Consider the following 25,443-nt stretch of genomic DNA (forward strand, 5'->3'; position numbering starts at 1 on the left):
TCAAAACATGTCATTTAAGCTTTATTTCTATCAGTTCATCAAAGCACACCTTGTACAAGTCACCAATAACTTCCATATAACCAAATCCAATCACCATTTCCAAGTGCTTATCTTACTTGATTTATCTGACACAAGTAATTGTTCAGTTTTGTTTGGCTATGGGACAATACTCTAGATTCTCCTTACAATATTGACTGATTCTTCTCTGTCTTTTTGATAGCTTCTTGCTATGGTCTGAATGGGTCCTCCTGCCCCCAATTCACATGTTGGAATCTGAACACCCGAAGTGATGGGAGCTTTTGGGAGATGAAGTTCTCATGAATGGGATTAGTGCTCTTGTAAAAGACTCTCCATATGAGGCTATAAGGAGTAGTCTGTGACCTGGGAGAGGGCCCTCACCAGATCATGTTGTCACCCTGATCCGGGACTTACAGCCTCCGGAGCTGTGAGGAATAAATTTCTATTGTTTATTAGCTACCCCAATAAGTGGCATTTTGTTATAACAACCTAAAGGGACTAAGACACTTCTCATCTTCTTGGACTGTAAGTGTTGGACTGCACTGAGCTCAGTTATCAGAATCATTCCTGGGGTACCTGGCTGGCTCAGTCAGTTGAGCGTCCAACTCTTGGTTTCAAATAAGGTCATGATCTCAAGGTTTCATGAGTTTGAGCCCCAAGTCGGGCTCTGTGCTGCCAGTGCAGAGCCCGCTTGGGATTCTATCTCTCTCCCTCACTCTCGGCCTTTCCTTCACTCACACTATCTCTCTCTCTCTCGAAAACGAATTAAAAAAATCTTTAAAAAAAGAATCTTTTCTTTTTTTACATTTTTAAATGTTTATTTATTTTGAAGGAGAAAGAGAGTGGGGAGAAAGAGAAAGAGAGAAAATCCCAAGCAGGCTTCATGCTGTCAGCACAGAGCCTGACTCGGGGCTGGATCTCACAAACCATGGGATCATGACCTTAGCCAAAACCAAGAGTCAGACATTTAACTGACTGAGTCACCCAGGCACCCCAAAATCTTTTAATTTTCTTATGGACACTCACACCCTATGTACTCTCATCCATTCCTATGCCTTTATATTTGTATACAGATGACTTCCAAATTTATATCTTTATCCTTTTCCCCTTTTTTCTGAACCCCATACTCATATATCCAAATGTCTTGAACTAGATTGGTAGTAGTAGAGGTGGTAAAATGTAGTTATATTCTGAATATGTATTTATGTTAAAGAAGGCAAGTTTTGCTGATGGATTCACTGTTGGGTATGATAGAAAGAACAAAGTCAAAGATGGTTTTAAGGGGCACCTGGGTGGCTCAGTCATTTGTGTGTCTGAGTCTTGATTTTGACTTGGGTCATGATCCCAGGGTCGTGGGATTGAGCCCTGTGTCAGACTTCACGCTGAGCATGGAGCCTGCTCAGGATTCTCTCTTTCACTTCCTCTACTCCTCTGCCCCCACTTACACACACACACACACACACACTCTCTCTCTCTCTCTCTCTCTCGCTTGCTTTCTCTCTCTCTGTCTCAAAAAAAATTGTCCTCATTTTACAGATGAAGAAACTAAGGCAAAAGAGATAAGATAACCTTTCAAAAGTCACAAAGCTAGAGAAGAGTGTTCCTGGATTGGCCTGAGTCTCTTCTACCTTAACCACTCTGATATCCTGACTTGCACACTGTGTGAGGTGTTTGAATTCTACAAAGCAGTAATTCTCAAAGTTTGGTTCCCAGACCTCACTTGGGAACTTGTTAGCAGTGCAAATTCTCAGTCCATACCCAGACCTCCTGGATCAGAAACTGGGCATGGGCCCAGCAACCTGTTTTTAACAAGTCCCCCAAGTGATTCTGACGTGCACTGAAGTTTGATAACCACTGTTATAAAGGATGAGGAGTCCCTGAAGTATTTCAAGCTGAAGGAAGACAGAACCCATTTTGAGTTGTAAAAAGATCATGGTGGCAGGGTGATAGCATCATAAGAATGGCTTCCATTTTTCATGTTGATCAGACAGAGTTTATAAGTGTTACTCTTCAGTTGCCAAGCAAGGTTACATTAAGAAACTGAATATATTGATTTGTTTCTCCTGCTATTCAGAGAAAAAATTTTAGGCATTTTTAACGAACATACATAATGCTCAAATGGGGTCAATGTTGAGTAGAGTGAACTCTGTTGGTCAGCTCTATAGGAGGAAGAAAAGGTCCAGTCCAAAGAAGAACAATTAGAATAGTAATGGTGAGGGGCACCTGTGTGGCTCAGTCAGTTGAATGACCGACTCTTGGTTTCTGCTCAGATCATGATCCCAGGAACATGGGATAGAGCCCTGCGTCTGGCTCCACACTGAGCATGGAGTTTGCTTAAGATTCTCTTTCCCCCCTTTTCTCTGACCCTCCCCTGCTCGAGCTCTCTCTCTCTCTCTCTCTCTCTCAAAAAAAATAGTAATGATGAAACAACTGATATGGAAGGTAATACCTAAAATCTGAACACACATCATACTTTCTAGTTTAAAGATTAAAATACACATGAAGAATAAAGGGACAAATTCCTAGAAACATACAAACTACCAAAACTTAAACAAGAAGAAATAGAAAATCTTAACAGGCCCATAACCAGCAAAGAAATTGAATCAGTAATCAAAAATCTCCCAACAAACAAAAGTGCAGGGCCAGATGGCTTCCCAGGGGAATTCTACCAGACATTTAAAGAAGAGTGAATATCTATTCTTCTCAAAATGTTCCAAAAAACAGAAATTGAAGGAAAACTTCCGAACTCATTCTACAAGGCCAGCATTACCTTGATTCCAAAACCAAAGACCCCCACCAAAAAGGAGAATTACAGGCCAATAACCCTGATGAAAGTGGATGCAAAAATTCTCAACAAGATACTAGCAATTGAATCCAACAGTACATTAAAAGAATTGTCCACCACATTTATTATAAATCAATCAATGTGATACACCACATTAATAAAAGAAAGGATAAGAACCATATGATACTCTCAATAGGTGCAAAAAAAAGCATAATACAAAATACAGCATCTATTCTTGATAAAAGCCCTCAACAAAGTAGGTATAGATGGAACATCCCTCGACATCATATAGTCCATATACAAAAGACCTATAGCTAATATCATCCTCAATGGGGAAAAACTGAGAACTGTTCCTCTATGTTCAGGAACAAAACAGGGAGGTCCACTCTCACCGTTACTATTTAACATAGTACTGGAAGTCTTAACCTTAACAATCAGACAACAAAAAGAAATAAAAGGCATTCAAATTGGCAAGGGAGAAATCAAACTTTCACTATTTGCAGATGACATGATACTCTATATGGAAAACCCAAAAGACTCTACCAAAAACTTATTACAACTAATACATGAATTCAGCAAAGTCGCAGGATGTAAAATCAATGTACAGAAATCTGTTGCATTGCTATACACCAATAATGAAGCAGCAGAAAAAGAAATCAAGGAATTGGTCCCATTTACAGCTGCAGCTAAAATCATAAGGTATCTAGGAATAAACCTAGCCAAAAAGGTAAAAGATCGGTACTCTGAAAACTATATAACTTATGAAAGAAATTGAAGAGGACACAAAGAAATGGGAAAAAATTCCATACTCATGGATTAGGAGAAAAAACATTGTCAAAATGTCTATACTGACCAAAGAAATCTACACATTTAATGCAATCCCTATCAAAATACCACCAGCATTTTTCACAGAGCTAGTACAAACAATCCTCAAACTGGTATGGAACTACAGAGACCCCAAATAGCCAAAGCAATCCTGAATAAGCAAAGCAAAGTTGGAGGCATCATGATTCTGGACATCGAGCTGTATTACAAAGCTGTAGTGATCAAGATATTATGGTACTACCATAAACCTGACTCATAGAACACAACAGAAAACCCAGAAATGAACCCACAACAGTATGGTCAACTCATCTTGACAAACCAGGAAAGAATATCCTATAGAAAAAGACAGTCTCTTCAACAGATGGTGTTGGGAAAATTGGGCAGCAACATGCCAAAGAATGAATTGGACCACTTTCTTACACCACACACAAAAATAAATTCAAAATGGTTGAAACATCTAAATGTGAGACAAGAAACCATTAAAATCCTAGAGGAAAGCATGGGCATCAACCTCTTTGACCTCAGCCAGAGCAACTTCTTACTAGACATGTTGCCAGAAGCAAGGCAAACAAAAGCAAAAATGAACTCTTGAGACTTCATCAAGATAAAAAAATTCTGCACAGCAAAGGAAACAATCAACAAAACTTAAAAGGCGACTTACAGAATGGGAGAAGATATTTGCAAATGATATATCTGATAAAGGGTTAGTATCCAAAATATATATAAAACTTAATCAAACTCAGCACCCAAAAAACAAATAATCCAGTTAAGAAATGGGCAGAAGACATGAATAGACATTTTTCCAAAGAAGACATCCAGATGGCTAACACACACATGAGAAGATGCTCAACATCACTCATCATCAGGTAAATACAAATCAAAACCATGATGAGATACCACCTTACACCTGTCAGAATGGCTAAAATTAAGAATACAGGAAACAACAGATGTTGGCAAGGATGCAGAGAAAGGGGAACCCTCCTGCACTGTTGGTGGGAATACAAACTGATACAGCCAGTTTTCTGGAAAACTGTATGAAGGTTCCTGAAAAAGTAAAAAATAGAACTACCTTAAAACCCAGCAATTGCACTACTAGATATTTACCTAAAGGAAGCAAAAATACAGATTCAAAGGGGTACATGCTACCCAGTGTTTATAGTAGCATCATCAACAATAGCTAAGTTATGGAAAGAGCTCAAACGTCCACCAACTGATGAGTGGATAAAGAAAATGTGACACACACACACACACACACACACACACACACACACCCAATGGAATATTAATCAGTCATCAAAAAGAATGAGATCTTGCCATTTGCAATGACTTGGGTGGAGCTAGAGTGTATTATGCTAAGTGAAATAAGTTAGACAAATACCATATGGTTTCACTAAATATGTGGAATTTAAGAAACAAAACAGATGAACATATGGAAAGGGGGAAAAGGGGGGAGGTAAACCATAAGAGAGACTCTTAACAATAGAGAACAAACTGAGGGTTGATGGAGGAATGTGGGTGGGGGATGGGCTAAATGGGTGATGGATATTAAGAAGGGCACTTGTTATTTTGAGAACTGGATGTTACATGTAAGTGATGAATCACTAAATTCTACCCCTGAAACCAATTCCTGAAACTAATATATTAACTAAGTAAATTTAAATAAAAATTTGGGGAAAAAATACACGTGAAAAATGACAGCTTTGCTAAAATAAAGGAGGGGTACCCAGGAAGACTAGACTAGATAGAGTTAGATAAAATAGAAATGAATTAATCTAGGGTTTTATCCCCCAAAAATGTACTGGATCCCAAAATAATTTTAAAAACATACATTGATTTACTTGTTCCTTCATGCATTTATTCAAGAAAATGTATTGAGCACCTTTCAGTATGCTAGATATCACACTAGGCATTAAGACTGGAGGGGTGAACAAAATTAAGGAGATGGCCTCACAGAGTTTATATTCTGATTGGGAAGACAGAAATTAAATATACATCTCTATGTCTTATTAAATGTCAGATAATGGTTAGTGTCATAAAGAGAAATGAATAAACTAAGGGGATAACAAGGAATACTCTTACAGTTGAGAGGGTAGGGCACTCCTCTCCAAGGAGGTGATAATGGAGGAGAGAGGGAAAGGGGAATAAATTGTGCAAATATCTAGGGGAAAAATTCTAGGCAGAGGGGACAGCAAATGCGAACATGCTTAGTAGCTCTCTTAAAAACCTATGTTATACATATGTCTTTATCTTATTTTATTTCTAATAATTATGTACATCCTTACATTGTTACCATTTTTATAAGAGCATCTGAAATATTCTTTCTTTGCAAAATTGTACTATTCAATACAGTTTTATGACCCAGAGTCACCATGTTGTACTTTAGATCTCAAGACTTACTCATCATATATAACTGTTACTTCATACCCATTGACCAACATCTCCATGCTTCCCCCACCTCCCTGACATTCATAACCACTGTTCTACCCTCTGCTTCGATGCACTCAACTTTTTAAGATGCCACATGTAAGTGATATCATGAAGTTTGTTTGTTTGATTTTTTACTTTCTGTGTCTGGGTTATTTCACTTAGCATATTGTCCCCAAAGTTCATCTGCATTGTTGCAAAAGGCAGTATGCCTTTCTTTTTAAAGACTGAATACATTTGCATTGTATATATGAAAAGAACAGTGGGAACATGCTTGGCGTAGTTGAAAACAGCAACAAGCCTAGTGGGGATGAAGCCAAGTGAGACTAAGATAAGGGGTAAGAATTAGTGTCTGAGTAGTCAGGGGCCAGATCAACAGACCTCAGAGGCCAGGACATTCGAGGCTTTCTCCTTGTGTGATGAGAAAGCACTGGAAGTGGGACAGCAGGATTTGTATCTACACATCATCCTTGACTTACGATGGGGTTACACCCCAATAAACTCATTGTAAATTGAAAATATTGTAAGTCAAAATGCATTTAACACTCCCAAACTACTGAACATCCTAGCTTAGCCTAGCCTACCTTAAGTGTGCTCAGAACACATTAACCCACAGTTGGACAAAGCCTGTTTAAAATGAAGTATTGGAGATCTCATGTAATTTAGTGAATACTGTACTGAAAGTGAAAAACAGAATGGTTCAATGGGTACAGAATGGTTGTCCGTACACTGCCTGGCTGACTGGGAGCTGCGGCCCCCCCTCATCACGAGCGAGAACAGTACTGCATATCACTACCCCTGGAAAAGACCAAAATTCACAACCTGAAGTACAGTTTCTACTGAATGCCTATTGCTTTCACACCATTGTAGAGTCAAAAAATCATAAGTTTAACCACTGTTATGTTGGGGGCCCATCCCAGGGTCATGGGATTGAGCCCTGCATTGGACTTCACACTGAGCACAGAGCTTTGAGATTCTCTTTCTCCTTCTGCCCCTCTCTCCCCCTTTTGTGTTCTCTGTCTCTCTCTCAAATAAATTAAAAACAAAACAAAATTTTAAAAAAGAGTCACTCTGGCTTCAGTAAGGAGAATAGACTAATAGAGGCAAGAGTGGAGGCTGGGAGATCAGTGAGGAGGCTGTTGCACAGTCCAAGAGGCAGGTGATGGTAGCCTGGACTAGGGGGTTAGCAGTAGATCTGATAAGAACACAGGTGGGAAACATTTGGAAAATAGATCTGAGGAGCACGTGTATCTTAAGAGATTTTTACATGGACTAATAGATAATCAAATTTAATCCTTCTTAAAAAAAACTTATGGGACGGATACAATGATCTTTATCATTTAGATAAATAAACTGAGACTTACGCAGAGAGATTACAGCAATCACTTGTCTAGGATTAGAGGGGCAAAGCTGGGATTCAAACCTACCTGGCAACAAAGCCTGCTCTTTCCACTACAGTTCACTCACTCCGAATCTAGAACAGATGCTCTGGGAAAGAACCCAGTATTGGCTCAAAGTTTAAATGAATAATAGAAAGTTGGTGATCATTTTGATTCTTCCCCTAGGAAATACAAAATATTTGATAGAGGGGAAATCTTGGTTTAACAACAGTTTTAGCAATGAGGAAATATATCAAAGAAATTGTCCTAAAACTAATGGGTTGATTGAAATTTCTGAATACTAATGTGGATGGAACTAGAGCGTATTATGCTAAGCGAAATAAGCCAAGAGAAAGACAGATATCATATGATTTCACTCATATGTGGAATTTGAGAAACTCAACAGATGAACACAGGAGAAGGGAAGGAAAAATAAGATAAAAACAGAGAAGGAGGCAAACCATCAGAGACACTTAAATACAGAGAACAAACTGAGGGTTGCTAGAGGGGTGGGGGTGGGAGAAGGGCTAAATGGGTGACGGGCATTAAGGAGGGCACTTGTTGGGATGAGCACGGGGTGTCATATGTAAGAGATGAATCACTGGGTTCTACTTCTGAAGCCAAGACTACACTGTATGTTAACTAAAAAAGAAAAGAAAAATAAATAAAGGGGACATTTAAAAGAATTCTGAATACATAATGAACTCTAAAAACAGAATTAATCTTATTAAGAAAGATAAACTCCATACAAAAGAGAAATTGCTCCCCTCAAAAAAATTCTCAAGAAATCTGTTAAAAAGCACAGAACTTAAACATTCATCTTGAAGAAATTAGCAAAGGATCAAATATAATTATGTAAAAGATGCTTATCATAGTATTTCTATAATGACAAAATCATGAAAGCAATGTAAATGTTCAACAATACGAGATTAATTAAATACATTTTAATATATACTTCCACCTAATATAATGCTATGCAGCCATTAGAAATTGTACATTCAAATATACTGAAAGCTATAGGAAAATGTTTGTGCTATGACAATAGTAAAAAAAAAATACAAAGTGGAATATAAACTAAGATTTCTATTTTGTGAAGCTATAGGTGCATATATATATGTATATACATACAGCTATAAATACAGAGACACAGAAAAAGAAAGAATGGCTGAGGGGAGAAGGGAAGAAAAAAAGAGAATAAGAATAGAAAGAAATACATTGAAATAAAACTGATTCTGTGGGCGGTAAGCATCTTTTTGGTATTATTTTTATCCATAAACATTTATTATATTAATAGTAATAAAAAGACCTCTATATAAATACATTTAAATAATATAGTGAAAACAATGGCAGGAGGGAGGTTTTGCTTAGCTAGTGAGAAACGAGCTCACTCTAACGCAGAGACTCATGCAGATTTGGATCAAGTCTGCACTTATCCTTACCCTCTGGCAGCCACAGAAGCCCCTGAAGGAGGTGCCTGGGCTTGAGCGGGCAAGGTCTGTCTGGCGAGGAGCTGGGATGGTCTCCCTGAGGACAGCCCTGCACACTTCCCCCCACAGTCCAGGCTGCTTTGCACCCAAAACAGTTTGACACAACCCATATGTTGACAAACCCATTTGGGGTTCATTTTATTATGGTTTCTTTTTCTCATTGTTTTGTAGCTGTGACACCATTGGCAATGAACGATCAATCAGTTGTCACTGAATTCATTTTCTTAGGGTTTTCCAACCATCCAAACTACAGGGCGTGTTCTTCCTGGTCTTCTTGGCTATTTACCTGACAACTCTCCTGGGAAACACACTCATAGTAACAGTCAGTCGTGCCTTCCACACTGTAATGAATTATTCCTTCAGGAACCTGAGCTTCTTGAACATCCGCTGCATGTCCACTACCGAGTTGGTCTGCACTGAACATTCCCCCCAAAAGGCCGATATCTGCTTGACCTTCTCTCTTGTTCCAGAGATGGACATTTACAAATAAACTAAGAATCTATCGCATGATCTACCTGAGAGGCTGTCAAGTTTTAGTACATTAACAACCCACCTCCTTCGTATGGCTTTATCCATTATCATAACTATAAAAACCACATGCCTACAAATCTCAAATGTGTATCTCTGGTCTATACATTGCTCCTGAGCTTGTGACTTACAGATGTGATTGCCTACTGATATCTCCTCTTAGATGTCTAATAGGCCTCACAAACATACTATGTTCAAAATAAAGGTCTTGATTCTCCCTGCCTTTTATCTGACCTTCTATTCATCCTCTACCATCATGCAATTCCCAAACCATGCTGAACAGTCAATCTATGACTGAGTCCTGTGTTTCTATCTCATCGATCTCACCACAAACCTGGACCTAGCCACTAACACCTCTTACTAAGATTCCAGCACTATTCTTTCACTTGTTTTTTTGATTCCACACTTACTTCACTCCAATTTTTTTTCTACAAGGTAATTAAAATGATACTTTGAAAAATATAAACAAGACATCAAATACTCTGCTTTCACTCAAAAAAACACAACACTTTTTATGTGTATTTCTCTTAGAATGAAATATAAGTATTCCTGGGTTTACTCCTCCAGTCATGCATGAGTAAGAGGGTATGTAATTAGAAGTAAAAAAAAAACCTGTAAAAATATCAGAAACAACCATTTTCAGACATTGGACAAGAGGCAGTACAGGGGTCCCTAAGAAAAGGAAAACAAAGTAGGCTCTACCATTTCAAGACTTCCTGCCAAGGGGTAATTTCCCAACTGTAGTACAGGGAAGGAGAATCTAAACAAAGCCCAATCTTTTGAGCCCATCTCATTCTTTTGAGGAGACAGAGGAGTATGGGGAGGTTAAGAGCACTAGAATTCATGGGGCAAGATATTAAAAGGAAGCAGTGATGCAGACAAAGAATTCCAGAAATTTACATCAGCATCTCCTTGAGTCTTTGACTGAATGCTGATCCGTGTATGCATAGGGAGAAACCTCATGAAGTTAAGCAGGAACCTGTGGGGAAGACCAATTACCAGGTAGATACAAACAACAAGAAGCCAAATTATTCCCAGATCCAGAAATCATTCCAGTTTCCACTATGCGAAACATAGAGACATCCATGGATACACAGGGCAGTCAGTAGAGATACCAGAATGGCCATACCTTAGAAGTGTAGCTTCAGGGGCGCCTGGGTGGCTCAGTCAGTTAAGTATCTGACACTTGGTTTTGGCTCAGGTCATGGTCTCACGGTTTGTGAGTTTGAGCCCTGCATCGGGCTTTGCACTGACAGTGTGGAGCCTGCCTGGGATTCTCTCTCTTCCTCTCTCTCTCTCTCTGCCCCTCCCCCACTTTCTCTCTCAAAATAAATAAACTTAAAAAAAAAAAGAAGTGTAGCTTAATTTGGGGTGCTGGCTGGCACAGTTGGTAGAGCATGGGACTCTTAATCTCAGGGTTGTGAGTTCAAGCCCCACGTTGGGCATAGAGCCCAGTTTAAAAAAAAAAAAAGGAAGAAGAAGAAGTGTAACTAAATTAGCCCTGAAGGTCTCTAGACCTGACTTAAAGAACTTCATGAAGGGCCTTGAAAGAATCAAATTGATCTGCAACTAACTAAACTGATCGACAGGAAAAAAATCAAATATTCTGTAAAGAAATGTAACAAAAGATAGAACTCACGAATATAATATTCATTACTTCCAGCATCCAATTAAAAATTTGCCATATGTAAGATGAAGGAGAAAAATGCAGTTTCAGGACAAAAACAGTCACTATAAACAGATCCAAAAATGACAGAGATGATATACTTAGCAAATAAAGACATTATAGCTGCTATTATAAATATGTTCCATATGTTCCATAATGTAAAAGAAAGTATGAACATAATGAGGAGGGCAATGGAAGACATAAAAAGGAACCAAATAAAACTTCTTCTAAAGATAAAAATACCATATCTGAGAGAAAGTTCACTGTGAGACTAATATTAAGTTAAAAACTACAGAAGAGGGGTGCTTGGGTGGCTCAGTCAGTTAAGCATCCGACTTCAGCTCAGGTCATGATCTCCCGGTTCATGAGTTCAAGCCCCACATCAGGCTCTGTGCTGACAGCTCAGAGCCTGGAGCCTGCTTTGGATTCTGTGTCTCCCTCTCTCATCTGCCCCTCCCCCACTTGCACTCTGTCTCTGTCTCTCTCAAAAATAAATAAACATTAAAAAAAAAAACTACAGAAGAAAAGATCAGTAAACTTACATCCCAATAGAAACAGTGCAAGATGAAGCACAGAAGGAAAAAGGCTGGAAGAAAACCCAAAGCTTTAGGAATTTGTGACATAATTATCAAGTGATTGAATGTACAGGTAATTAGAATCCCTGTAGAAGAGAGAGAAGGGGAACAGAAAAGGTATTTGGAAAACTAATGAGCAAACAGTTTCTAAATTTTATGAAATTATCAACCCACATATCAAGGAAACCCAATGAACTACAAGCAGGATATAAACACACACATATCACTTACATCATGATCCAGGTGCTAAAAAAAAAAAAAAAAAAAAGAGAGAGAATCCGATAAACAGAAAGTTTGAAAGCAACAATAGGAAAAGACACATCACATACGGAGAAACAAAGATAAGAATTATCATAGATGTCTTTTCAAAAACTGTGCAAGCCAGAAGACAATGGGATAATATCTTTAAAGTTCTAGAAAAATTGTCAGCCAAGAAACTTATATCCAGTGAAAAATATTTTTCTTTCTTTTTTTTTTTTTAATTTTTTTTAATGTTTATTTATTTTTGAGACAGAGAGAGACAGAGCATGAGCAAGGAAGGGGCAGAGAGAGAGGGAGACACGGAACGTGAAGCAGGCTCCAGGCTCTGAGCTGTCAGCACAGAGCCCGACGCGGGGCTTGAACTCACGAACTGTGAGATCATGACCTGAACCGAAGTCAGATGCTTAACCGACTGAGCCACCCAGGTGCCCCAAAATATTTTTCAAGAATAAAGCTGAACATATTTTCACTATAATTATCACTTAGGTGTTTCCCTGAGTGAATCATAAACTCCTGAAAGACAGATCTTCCTGTAGGCACAGAGTAAGCCCTCAGAAAATGTTTATTCTTGACCCAAATTACATTTAATTGCTCAATTGATTTTTTTTTACCATTCTCTTTCCCATTCCTCCCCACACCCCACAGCTTTTACCCCTTACTCTTGACAATAATGACAGTCATCTTTCTAAAGTCTAAAGGTCTCATCATGGCACATTTTTTGCTATATTTATACAGCAGATATATAAATATACATTTGTATATTATATGTATTCTAATATATATTTTACGTTATATATGATAGTAACGTTATACATTGTATTTATATACATATATTTTTATTACAGAAATGTAAATAAAAACAAGTGTAATAAGTAAACATCTTTTAAATGCACTTTTAAAGAAAAAGCCTCTCTCCACTGTGAAACTAGTTCAAGAAAAAAAACTCCTGAGTATTAATGCGGAAGTCCCTCTGATACAGTTTTTGCAGGAGTCTAAGAGTCTCAGTTTAAGTGACAACTTTTACCTAATTCCTTCTTAGCATTTCTACGTGTCTAAATTGGTCGATAAGCATCTACATCTGTCTGGCAATATAATATATTACAGTTGTGCTCTTTTTGAGAACAAAACGTGCACATTTTAAAGAATCAATTGTTTTCTCTGGGATTTATAACAGAATCAGTTTCACCTACTAGTCTATCAATCTGGTGATCACTAAACTCACTACCTGGGTGCCTGGCTGGCTTGGTCGGGAAAGCACATGACTCTTGATCTCAGGGTTGTGAGTTTGAGTCTTACATTGGGTGTAGAGATTGCTTAAAAAAATAAAATCTTTAAAAAAAAAGTTCACTCCCGAATATTTTATGTTTACAAAATAATAAGAAATCTCTCAATTTTTCTGCCTCACCAATCTTCTTCTCAAGGTGCCATCCCTTAGTTACTTAATTAATAATAATTGGAAATAATTAGTATCTCAAAATAAGATTCTACTTTGCAATAATTATGAAAACAATTTGCTTTTTCTGACTAATGGAAGATTATTAAAAGCCCATTTAATGCATATGTGAAAGTCAAATACCTTCATTAAAAGCCTACTATCTAGACAGCATTATATTAAGTCATATAAGTAAGTTATTGGTAATTTAAAAAGTAAAGGTGAACAGATAAAAACAATTAGGAGGATTCATCATCAGCCAGTGTGAACAAGAAATGTTAAACAAAAAAGGACACCAGGTGAAAATTGGATTAATCCACGTAATGAAAATGCTGGAAATGGTATATATATGAGTAAATATTAAAACAATTTTCTTTGTGTGGCACCTGCGTGGCTCAATCAATTAAGCGTCTGACTCTGGCTTAGGTCATGATCTCCTAGTTTGTGAGTTTGAGCCCCTCATCAGGCTGTATGCTGACAGCTGGGAGCCAGGAGCCTACTTTGGATTCTGGATCTCCCTCTGCCTCTGCCCCTCCCCTGCTCTGTCTCTCTCTCTCTCTCTCTCTCTCTCTCTCTCAAAAATAAATAAACATTTAAAAAAAATTAAAACAATATTCTTTGTCATTGTTTTATTTCTTTCAAAGATAATGGATATTGAGAGCAAAACCATTAACAATGTATTATGGGTTCTATAGCAAACATAGAGATAAAATAAATGTGTGATGCCAACAGCACAAAGGATAGGAAAGCACCCTGTTGTAAGGGTCAGACATTATTTGTGAAGCAGGATAATAGCATTCTAAGGTAGATTATAATAAAGTAACAGTGCATGTTGTAAACCTTAGAGCAACCCTTAACAATGACAACAACAAAGCATAGCTAATAAATAGTAGAGATAAAGTGGAATTAAATTCCTGGGCATACAGTAGGTATATTTTTATAAGAAACCACCAAACTGTTTTTCACAGCAGTTGCTCTAGTCTGCACAGCCACTGGCAATATATGAGCATTCCGGTTGCTCCACATTCTTGCCCATACTTGTTACTGTCAGTATTTTTTAATTTTAGTGATTCTATTGGGTGTATGTTGATATCTCATTATGGTTTTAATTTTTTCCTTTTCTAGGAACTCAAGATATAGAGCATCTTTTCCTGTGCCTGCTGGCCATTCATGTATCTTCTTTTGCGAATGGTCTGTTCAGATCTCCTGCCCAGTTTTATTAGATTTTTGTCTTATTACTTAGTTGTAAGACTTCTTTATATATTCTATACATGCTTTGTTGGATATATATACTGCGAATATTTTCTCCCAGCCTGTGGCTTGCTTTTTCATTTTATTCAGTGTCTTGTGAAGAGCAGACATTTTAGAGGTTTTGAATTTTGATGAAGTTCAATTTTATTGTAAATGGTCTTGTCTTGTTTAGTGTCCAAACTAGGAAATCTTTGCCTGCCACTGAGTCATGAGATTATAGCTTTACCATACTTACTTAGGTCCACAAATAAATTTGAATTAAGTCTTGAGTATGGTGCGAGGTAAGAGCTGAGGTTGGTTTTTCTCCTTACAGATATAAAATCATTCCAGCACTCTTTGTTGAAAAGATTATCCCTTTCTTATTAAATTGTATTGCATCTTTGTGCTGAGATAAGGATCCCAGATATGAAAGAGTACCTTCCTTATGATTCCCTTTATATGAAATTCTAGAATAGGCAAAACCAATCAATAATAATAGAAATAAGAAAGTGGTTGGTTTAGGGAGGAGCCAAGTTGGCAGAACAGCATGGAAGTTTTGTGTGTGTGTGTCTCGCATCCGTGAAATACAGCCAGATCAACACTAAACCATCCTGCACACCTAGAAAACTCATTTGAGGGTTAACACAACAATCTTCACAGCCTGAACCACAGAACTCAGCAGGTACACAAAGTGGAGAAGTGAACTGGGGGAGAGAGAAGCCGCAGAGGGCAGGAAGCTGTTTCTGCTTGTGGAGAGAGGACGAAGTGGGGGAGGGGGGTAGAATATGGGAAAAGCACCCCTCCCCCCCAAGCATCCGGAGAAAAAATGGAAAAATGGAAACAGCCGCAGGGACTGAAAAAAAGGGAGAAAGGAAAAAGGAGAGGTTTAAATTCCATTAAGACTATGAACAGGGGGAGTGCAGAGTCTGAAACTCCACAGCTCGATATCTGGCAGTGCTCTGGTGGGAAGGGTGAATCCCCAGGAGCAGAGTGGGATCTGGGGCTCTTTGGGCAACCCCGGGAGAGGTGGTTCCCCTGCTGGGAGGACATCTGGTAGACACGGTGTGGCCTCCCCATACAGGCAAAGTCCCTAGTGGACCTGGGAGAACAACCACATTTGCTGGTGCTGGAACAAGGTCCCTGGGGGTGAAGCCTGGCACCAGATGCGTGTTGCGATTTTCCATAATCCCTGAAATGCTGCTGCTACACCATCACGTGAACTTTTTCTGGTGCGGGCTGGCACTGGCCACAGTCTCTGGGCATCAGCAGGAGCACGGTCTTGCAAATGTTCCTGGGCGCGACCGACCAGCACCCGGCCAGTGCTCGGTGAGACCCTCCCCCAGAAGGTCTGAGCAGTCAAAGCCATAGTCCTTCAGAAGTAAGGAGTCAGGAAAAACAGCTGCATCTGAGATAAAGCTCAGGAGGGAGGTGCCACCTGGCAACCTGACGGCTTGGTCACGGACAGTGTAAAAGCGGGGAGCCAGACGGAAGCCAGAGACAAAGGACGGGTGCACGATTGCTGATCAGGAAGAACAGTGCTCTGTTACTAGAGACTGGGTAGGTGGGTGACGCCATTTTCATGGCTCCCGCGCATGTGCATACACACCTACAAGCGTCTGAATAATCCACCCCAGTAAGCTGAGCAGTGCCATTTAGTGGAGAATGGAGCCATTACACTAAGCCCCACCCAACTGGGCCAACCTTACTCTTCAGGAACACAAGTCTCTCCGCCTGCTTAGTTTACAGACTATAAAGTGCTTCATAGTTTGACTTCAAGGGGAAAACAAAGTAATTTCAATCGTATTTCAGTCTGTTCACTATTCCATCTATTCAATTTTTTTTCTCTTTTTCATTTCCTTTCTTTTTCTTGAATACAGAAAGGCAACTAATTATTTTTATTTTCAATTTTTATTAAACATTTTTTTCATTACTTTTTTCTACTATATTTTTTACTTTTGTGTAATTTTTTTCAAGTTCCTTTTACTTCCATCATTCATTTTATTGTATTTCAGTGTATCCATGTTTTCAAATTTTCAAATAATTTCCTTTTTTTCCCTTTCCCCTTTTTCTCTAATCTATCAAGCCATTTTCAAAACCCAGACCAAAACATACCTAGGATCTAGCATCATTTATTTGATTTGTGTGTGTGTTGTTTTTAATTTTTTCATTTTAATTTTTTTATTTTAATTTTTTTATGTCATTAATTCCTTTTCTCCCTTCAAAATCATGAAATGAAGGAAATCACCCCAAAAGAAAGAGCAGGAAGAAACGACAGCCAGCGACTTAACCAACACAGATATAAGCAACATGTCTGAACCAGACTTTAGAATCACGATAATAAGAATACCAGCTAGAGTTGGAAATAGATCAGAATTCCTTTCTGCAAAGATAAAAGAAGTAAAATCTAGTCCGGATGAAATTAAAAATGCTCTAACTGAGCTAAAATCTCAAATGGATGCCATGGCCCCAAGGATGGATGGGGCAGAGCAGAGAATCAGTGATATACAGAACAAACTTATGGAGAATAATGAAGCAGAAAAAAAGAGGGAGACTAAGGCAAAAGAGTACAATTTAAGAATTAGAGAAATCAGTGATTCATTATAAAGGAACAACATCAGAATCATAGAGGTGCCAGAAGATGAAAAGAGAGAAAAAGAGGTGGAAGGGTTATGTTAGAAAATTTTAGTGGAAAGCTTTCCTAACTTTGGAAAAGACACAGACATCAAAATCCAGGAAGCACAGATGACTCCCATTAGATTCAACAAAAACCAACCATCAACAAGGCGTATCATAGTAAAATTCACAAAATAACTCAGGTGAGGAAAGAATCATGAAAGCAGCAATGGAGAAAAAGTCCTTCACCTACAAGGGAAGACAGATCAGCTTTGCAGCAGACCTAGCCACAGACGCTTGGCAGACCAGAAAGGAGTGGCAGGATATATTCAACGTGCTGAATCAGAAAAATATGTAGCCAAGAATTTTTTACCCAGCAAGACTGTCATTTAAAATAGAAGGAGAGATTAAAGATTTCCCAGACAGGGGTGTCTGGGTGGCTCAGTCGGTTGAGCATCCGACTTTGGGTCAGGTCATGATCTCACAGCTCAGAATTCAAGCCCTGCGTTGGGCTCTGTGCTGACAGCTTGGAGCCTGGACCCTGCTTCAGATTCTGTGTCTCCCTCTCTCTCTCTCTGCCCCTAACCCACTCACATTCTGTCTCTGTCTCTCTCAAAAATAAATAAACATTAAAAAGAATTTAAAAAAAAAGTTTCCCAGACAAATAAAATTTAAAGGAGTTCGTGACGCTAAACCAGCCCTGCAAGAAATATTAAGGGGGACCTTCTGAGGGGAGAAAAGATGCAAATGAATAAATAAATAAATAAATAAATAAATATAAATAAATAAATACCAAATGCAACAAAGACTAGAGAGGACCAGAGTACACCACCAGAAACTCCATGTCTACAAGCAACATAATGGCAATAAATTCGTATCTTTTAGTACTCACTCTAAACGTCAATGGACTAAATGCTCCAATCAAAAGACATACGGTAACAGAATGGATAAGAAATAAGATACATCTATATGCTGTTTACAAGAGACCCACTTAGACCTAAAGTCACCTTCAGATTGAAAGTAAGGGGATGAAGAACCATCTATCATGCTAATTGTCTCCAAAAGAAAGCCAGAGTAGCCATACTTCTATCAGGCAATCTAGACTTTAAAATAAAGACTGAAGGGGAGCCTGGGTGGCTCAGTCAGTTGAGCGTTTGACTTCAGCTCAGGTCATGATCTCATGGTTCGTGAGTTCGAGCCCCGTGTCAGGCTCTGGGCTGATGGCTCGGAGCCTGGAGCCTGCTTCCGATTCTGTGTCTCCCTCTCTCTCTGCCCCTCCCCCATTCATGCTCTGTCTCTCTCTGTCTCAAAAATAAACATTAAAAGAAATTAAAAAAAAAAATAAAGACTGTAACAAGAGATGAAGAAAAGCATATCATAATTCAGGGGTCTAACCACCAAGAAGACCTAACAATTGTAAACATTTATGCTCCAAATGTGACAGCACCCAAATATATAAATCAATTCATCACAAACATAAAGAAACTCATATGGTATATAATACCATAATAGTAGGGGACTTCAACACCCCACTTACAGCAATGGACAGATCATCTAAACAGAAAATCAACAAAGAAACAATGGCTTTGAATGACACACTAGACCAGATAGACTTAACAGATAGATTCAGAACATTTGATCCTAAAGCAGTGGAATACACATTCTTCTCCAATGCACATGGAACGTTCTCCAGAACAGACCACATGCTGGGACACAAATCATCCCCCAACAAGTACTAAAAGATCGAGATCACACAGTGCATATTTTCAGACCACAATGCTATGAAACTCGAAATCAAGCTCAAGAAAAAATGTGGAAAGATAAGAAATACTTGGAGACTAAAGAGCCTCCTACTAAAGAATGAATAGGCTAACAAAGAGGTTAAAGAGGAAATTAAAAAGTACATGGAAGCCAATGAAAATGGTAACACCACAGCCCAAAACCTCTGGGACACAGCAAAGGAATTCACAAGAGGAGTTCATATATAGCAATCCAGGCCTTCCTAAAGAAGGAAGAAAGGTTTCAGATACACATAACATAACCTTACACCTTAAAGAGCAGGAAAAAGAAGAGCAAATAAAACCCCAAACTAGCAGGAGACAGGAAATAATAAAGATTAGAGCAGAAATTAATGCTATTGAAACAACAATAAAAAAAACCCACTGGAACAAATCAAAGAAACCAGAAGCTGTTTTTGAAAGAATTAACAAAATTGATAAACCACTAGCCAGACTGATCAAAAAGAAAAAGGAAAGGACCCAAATAAACAAAATCAGGATGAAAGAGGAGAGATCACAACCAACACAGCAGAAATACGAACAATAATAAGAGAATATTATGAGCAATTATACGCCAATAAAATGGGCAATCTGTAAGAAATGGACAAATTCCTAGAAACATATACACTACCAAAACTTGAAACAGGAAGAAACAGACAATTTGAGCAGACCCATAAGCAGTAAACAAATCAAATTAGTAATCAAAAATCTCCCAAAAAACAAGAGTCCAGGGCCAGATGGCTTTCCAGGAGAATTCTACCAAACATTTAAGGAAGACTTAACACCTATTCTTTGGAAGCTCTTCCAAAAAATAGAAATGGAAGGAAAACTTCCAAACGCTTTCTATGAAGTCAGCATTACCTTGATTCCAAAACCAGACAAAGACTTCACGAAAAAGGAGAACTAAAGACCAATTTCCCTGATGAACATGGATGCAAATATCCTCAACAAAATATTAGCCAACCGGATCCAACAATACTTTAGAAAATTATTCACCACGACCAAGTGGGATTTATACCTGGGATGCAGGGCTGGTTCAATATCCACAAAACAATCAATGTGATACATCACATCAAAAAAAGAAAGGACAAGAACCACATGATCCTCTCTATAGATGCAGAGAAAGCATTGGACAAAATACAGCTCCTTTCTTGATAAAAACCCTCAAGAAAGTAGGGATAGAAGGATCATACCTCAAGATCATAAAAGCGATATATGAAGGACCCAACGCTAATATCATCCTCAATGGGGAAAAACTGAGAGCTTTCCACCTAAGGTCAGGAACAAGATAGGGCTGTCCACTCTCACCACTGTTATTTAACCTACTATTGGAAGTCTTAGCTTCAGCAATCAGACAATACAAAGAAATAAAATCATCTAAATCGGCCAGGAGGAGGCCAAACTTTCACTCTTCACAGATGACATGATACTCTATATGGAAAACCCAGAAGATTCCACCAAAAAACTGCTAGAACTGATTCATGAATTCATCAAAGTCACGAGATATAAAAACAATGCACAGAACTCAGTTGTATTCCTATACACCAACAACGAAGCAACAGAAAGAGAAATCAAGGAATCGATCCCATTTACAATTGCACCAAAACCCACAAAATACCTAGGAATAAATGTAACTAAAGAGGTGAAAAATCTATACACTGAAAACTATAGAAAGCTTACAAAAGAAATTGAAGAAGATAGAAGAAGAAGAAGAAGAAGAAGAAGAAGAAGAAGAAGAAAGAAAGAAAGAAAGAAAGAAAGAAAGAAAGAAAGAAAGAAAGAAAGAAAGAAAGAGATTCCATGCTCCTGGATAGGAAGAACAAATATTGTTAAAATGTCAATACTACCCAAAGCAATCTACATATGCAATGCAATCCCTATCAAAATAACATCAGCATTCTTCACAGAGCTAGAACAACCATCCTAAAATTTGTATGGAACAAGAAAAGACCCCAAATAGCCAAAGAAATCTTGGAAAAGAAAACCAGAGCTGGAGGCATCACAATCCCGGACTTCAAGCTGTATTACAAAGCTGTAATCATCAAGACAGTATGGTACTGGCACAAGAACAGACACTCTAATCAATGGGGCAGAATAGAGAACCCAGAAATGGACCCACAAACGTATGGCCAACTAATCTTTGACAAAGCAGGAAAGAAGATCCAGTGGAATAAAGACAGTCTCTTCAGCAAGTGGTGCTGGGAAAACTGGACAGCAGCATGCAGAAAAGTGAACCTGGACCACTTTCTTACACCATACACAAAAATAAACTCACAATGAATGAAAGACCTAAATGTAAGACAGGAAGCCAACAAACTCCTTGAGGAGAAAGCAGACAAAAACCTCTTTGACCTTGGCCGCAGCAACTTCTTACTCAACACGTCTCCAGAGGCAAGGGAAACAAAAGCAAAAATGAACTATTGGGACCTCATCAAAATAAAAGTCTTCTGCACAGCGAAGGAAACAATCAGAAAAACTAAAAAGAAACTGACGGAATGGGAGAAGATATGTGCAAACGACATATCAGATAAGCGGTTAGTATCCAAAATCTATAAAGAATTTATCAAAGTCAACACCCAAAAAACAAATAATCCAGTGAAGAAATGGGCAAAAGACATGAATAGACACTTCTCCAAAGAAGACATCCAGATGGCCAACCGACACATGAAAAAATGCTCAACATCACTCCTCATCAGGGAAATACAAATCAAAACCTCAAAGAAATACCACCTCACACGTGTCAGAATGGCTAACACTAACAACTCAGGCAACAACAGATGTTGGCGAGGATGCGGAGAAAGAGGATCTCTTTTGCACTGCTGGTGGGAATGCAAACTGGTGCAGCCACTCTGGAAAACAGTATGGAGCTTCCTCAAAAAATTAAAGATAGAACTACCCTATGATCCAGCAATTGCCCTACTATATCCAAGGGATACATGTGTGCTGTTTAGAAGGGGCCCATGCACCCCAGTGTTTATAGCAGCACTATCAACAATAGCTAAAGTATGGAAAGAGCCCAGATGTCCATCACTGGATGAATTGATAAAGAAGATGACATATATATATATATATATATATATATATATATATATATATATACATACACAATGGAGTATTACTCGGCAATCAAAATGAATGAAATCTTGCCATTTGCAACTACATGGGTGGAACTAGAGGGTATTATGCTACATGAAATTAGTCACAGAAAGACAAATATCATATGAATTCACTCATATGAGGACTTTAAGATACAAAACAGATGAACATATGGGAAGGGAAGCAAAAATAATTAAAAAAACAGGGAGGGGGACAAAACAGCAGACTCTTAAATATGGTGAACAAACAGAGGATTAATGGAGGGGTTATGGGAGGGGAGATAGGCTACATGGGTAAGGGGCATTAGGGAATCTATTCCTGAAATCATTGTTGCACTATATGCTAACTTGGATGTAAATTAAAAAAAAAAAAATAATAATAAAATAAAATAAAATAAAATAAAATAAGATGGGTCTTTTGTAGACGGCAAAAAAAAAAAAAAAAAAGAAAAGAAAAAAAAGAAAATGGTTGGTTTAGGACTGAGGGTGGAGAAGGTTGGCCAGAATGAGGAAGAACAGAACACTCTGGGTACTGGAAATGTTCTTTATTTGGATCTTGATTGTGGTTATGTGAGGTAACCATATTTGACATTGTTAATTAACCTCACTAAACTGTATACTTCAAATGAGTGCTTTTATTATATGTAAAATGAATATATAATATACATTATATCCTAGGGGCACCTCATTGGTTTAGTTTGTAGAGCATGTGACTCTTGATCTTGGGTCATGAGTTCAACCCCCACGTTGGGCCTAGAGCTTATTTATATATATAAGTGTGTGTGTATACATACACACACATACACACACATACACACACATATGTATTATCGTATATAATACACATGATGCCTCAATATATGATATATAAATAAATTATATATAACAAATAAATAATACATATTATCCCCGATATATAATATATATTTTACCCCAATACATAAGTAAATTATATATATTTATAATATATATCATATTACATATTATACCCCTATGAAGCTGATTTCAAAAGTATATGCCTTACCATGGGTTGTAGAGCTGTACATAATCTAGTTCCTGCCTCTGTCTCTAGCCTAATCTCATACCAGCTCTCCACCTAGCTCATTGTCTTCTCTTCAGCCACAAGGGGTCTCCCTTCTTCAACAAAGCATGACCTTTCCTGTGGCCAGGCTTTTGCACTTGCTGCTGCTTTAACCCAAAGTACTTGCCCCTAGCTCTTTTTTTGTCTGGCTCATTCTCATTCTAAAGATCTTCCTTCAAATGTTCCTTCCTCAAAAACCTGTTCTTGCTGGTTTAATATAACCACGCCTTACCCTAACCCACTCCCCTTTTCACTTGGCTTAGTTTTCACAACCTAGTGAAGGTGTTATCTTCCAAATACGACCAGGGACGTTTGAGTGGCTCAGTTGGTTGAACATCAGACTCTTGGTTGCAGCTCGGGTCATGATCCCAGGATCATGGGATCAATTATCTCTCTCTCTCTCTCTCTGCCCCTCTCCCCTGCTCATGCACTGTCTCTAAAAAAGAAACAAACAAAACAGTTTTTGAGATTCTGTTAACAATAATTTTACTTTTTAATTCAAATTAGTATTCCATTGTATAAATATCCCACAATATGTTTATCCATTCACTTTGTTGATAGAAATTTGGGTCATTTCCAGTTGGGTCTACTATGAAAAAAACTGCTATAAACATTTGTGTATAAGTATTCCGTGGACATCTTTTTCATTTCTCTTGCAATACTCCCACTCAGAAAAGAAGGATATCTGCAAAGTCTCATGTTACAGCCCACTCTTAATTATTTTATTCTGAACTACCAAGCACTTCAGGTGGGGGAAGACTACTTAGCTTTAAATGGTATCAAACAAATTATAATATTTAGATATGCAAGAGCTATCCCTGATGGAAATGGTGAGAGAAGAGAGAGAAATTCATACATTTAGTACTTCTTTCTAAAAGTATGACCTCACTATTTTATTTGTTGTATGGCAGAATAAACAAGCATTTTAAATACCAGTTTGAAAGGCATATTCTGTATGAATGTCTACCAAAATATGGATAAATTAGAGTGTATTCATATAATGTACTATTAAACAGGATGTGCACAAGCTAGAGCTACATGGGTCAACATGGATAAGGCTTTTTAAAAAATAGTTCGACTTTTTATTGAACAGGTTACAGAAGAGGCTTGGTCAGAGAAACCAAAGCATATGTCATTATCAGACTCCTCTGATTCTTCTTTCTTTGCTTCCACTTTCTTCTCCTAGGTGGCGGCAGGGCAGCCCTGGTGGAGGGAGCAGGACTTTTGCTGGTGCAGCATCAGCTGCTGGGGCAGGTCTACCAGCCCCTACATTAAGGATGAGGCCCCGGTGTTGATACTGGCCAGGGCCTTTGCAAGCAAGCCTGGCCAGAAAGGTTCAACATTTACACCTGCTGCCTTAACGAGGGCATTGATCTTGGCCTCTGTGACCATCACCTCATAGCCGTGCACGATGAGGGTCAAGTAGGTGCAGGTGAGCTCCGAGAGGGAGACCATGGTGTGGGCGAGGGCTGAGCAGAATCAAGTGAGGGCCTCACCCCAGTGCGTCCTTCGCTTCCCTGGAAGGATCGAGCACCTTAACAGCAGCTGGGGAAAAAGCAACATGGGCAAATCTTATAGGGAAATCATCTTATATTTTAGGTTCATCATATATTTAGTCATCAATGATATATATGTTGTCTACTTTTCATTAAGGGAGGGAGACATCCATAGGCCCCTAACTAAGGAGTAGCCCTGTACAGTCATGTTATATCATCCCTCCCACTGCACTCCTACACACATATTTTGGACAATAGATGTATGTCTGACCCATGAGCAGCCAATCCATAATTAAAACTAATACATACAATTCCATGCTCAATACAATTAAAACAAACACATGCAATCTGTGCTCAATAAATTCCATGCTCAACGTGAATGGAGATAATAACAAATTCTGTCTTCAGAAGCTTCTCAGGGTAGGTATATCTAAATGGGGCCCTGAACAAGGAAGAAGAAACAAAGCATATGGAAATATGACTGAGACTAAAAGTGAAACTTACTGACTCACATCACTAAACAAGACTAAGGGAAACAAAGTATACTTCAGAATAAGATACATAACCAGGATTAAAGAGGGATATTTGTAATGATAGAAGGCTATCATATCTCAAGAAGATATAACAAGCCTAACTGTATTCATTTAATAACAGAACATAAAAAACTGATAGAACTGAATGGAGGAGTGGATAAATCCACAAGTATAGCAGAGATCAACACCCCTCTCAATTGCTGGTAGAACAATTAATGATAGCTTTAAAAACCACTA

General features: G+C 38.3%; 1 pseudogene; it reads right to left on the bottom strand.

Annotated features, from left to right (window-relative positions):
- The window catches only part of LOC123596850, a 30,021-nt pseudogene extending 5,389 nt beyond the window's left edge, over window positions 1-24,632 (bottom strand).
- Between the last annotated feature and the right edge of the window lie 811 nt (window positions 24,633-25,443).

The sequence above is a fragment of the Leopardus geoffroyi genome, chromosome C1 (assembly GCF_018350155.1).
Source record: "Leopardus geoffroyi isolate Oge1 chromosome C1, O.geoffroyi_Oge1_pat1.0, whole genome shotgun sequence".
NCBI classification, from domain to species: domain Eukaryota; kingdom Metazoa; phylum Chordata; class Mammalia; order Carnivora; family Felidae; genus Leopardus; species Leopardus geoffroyi.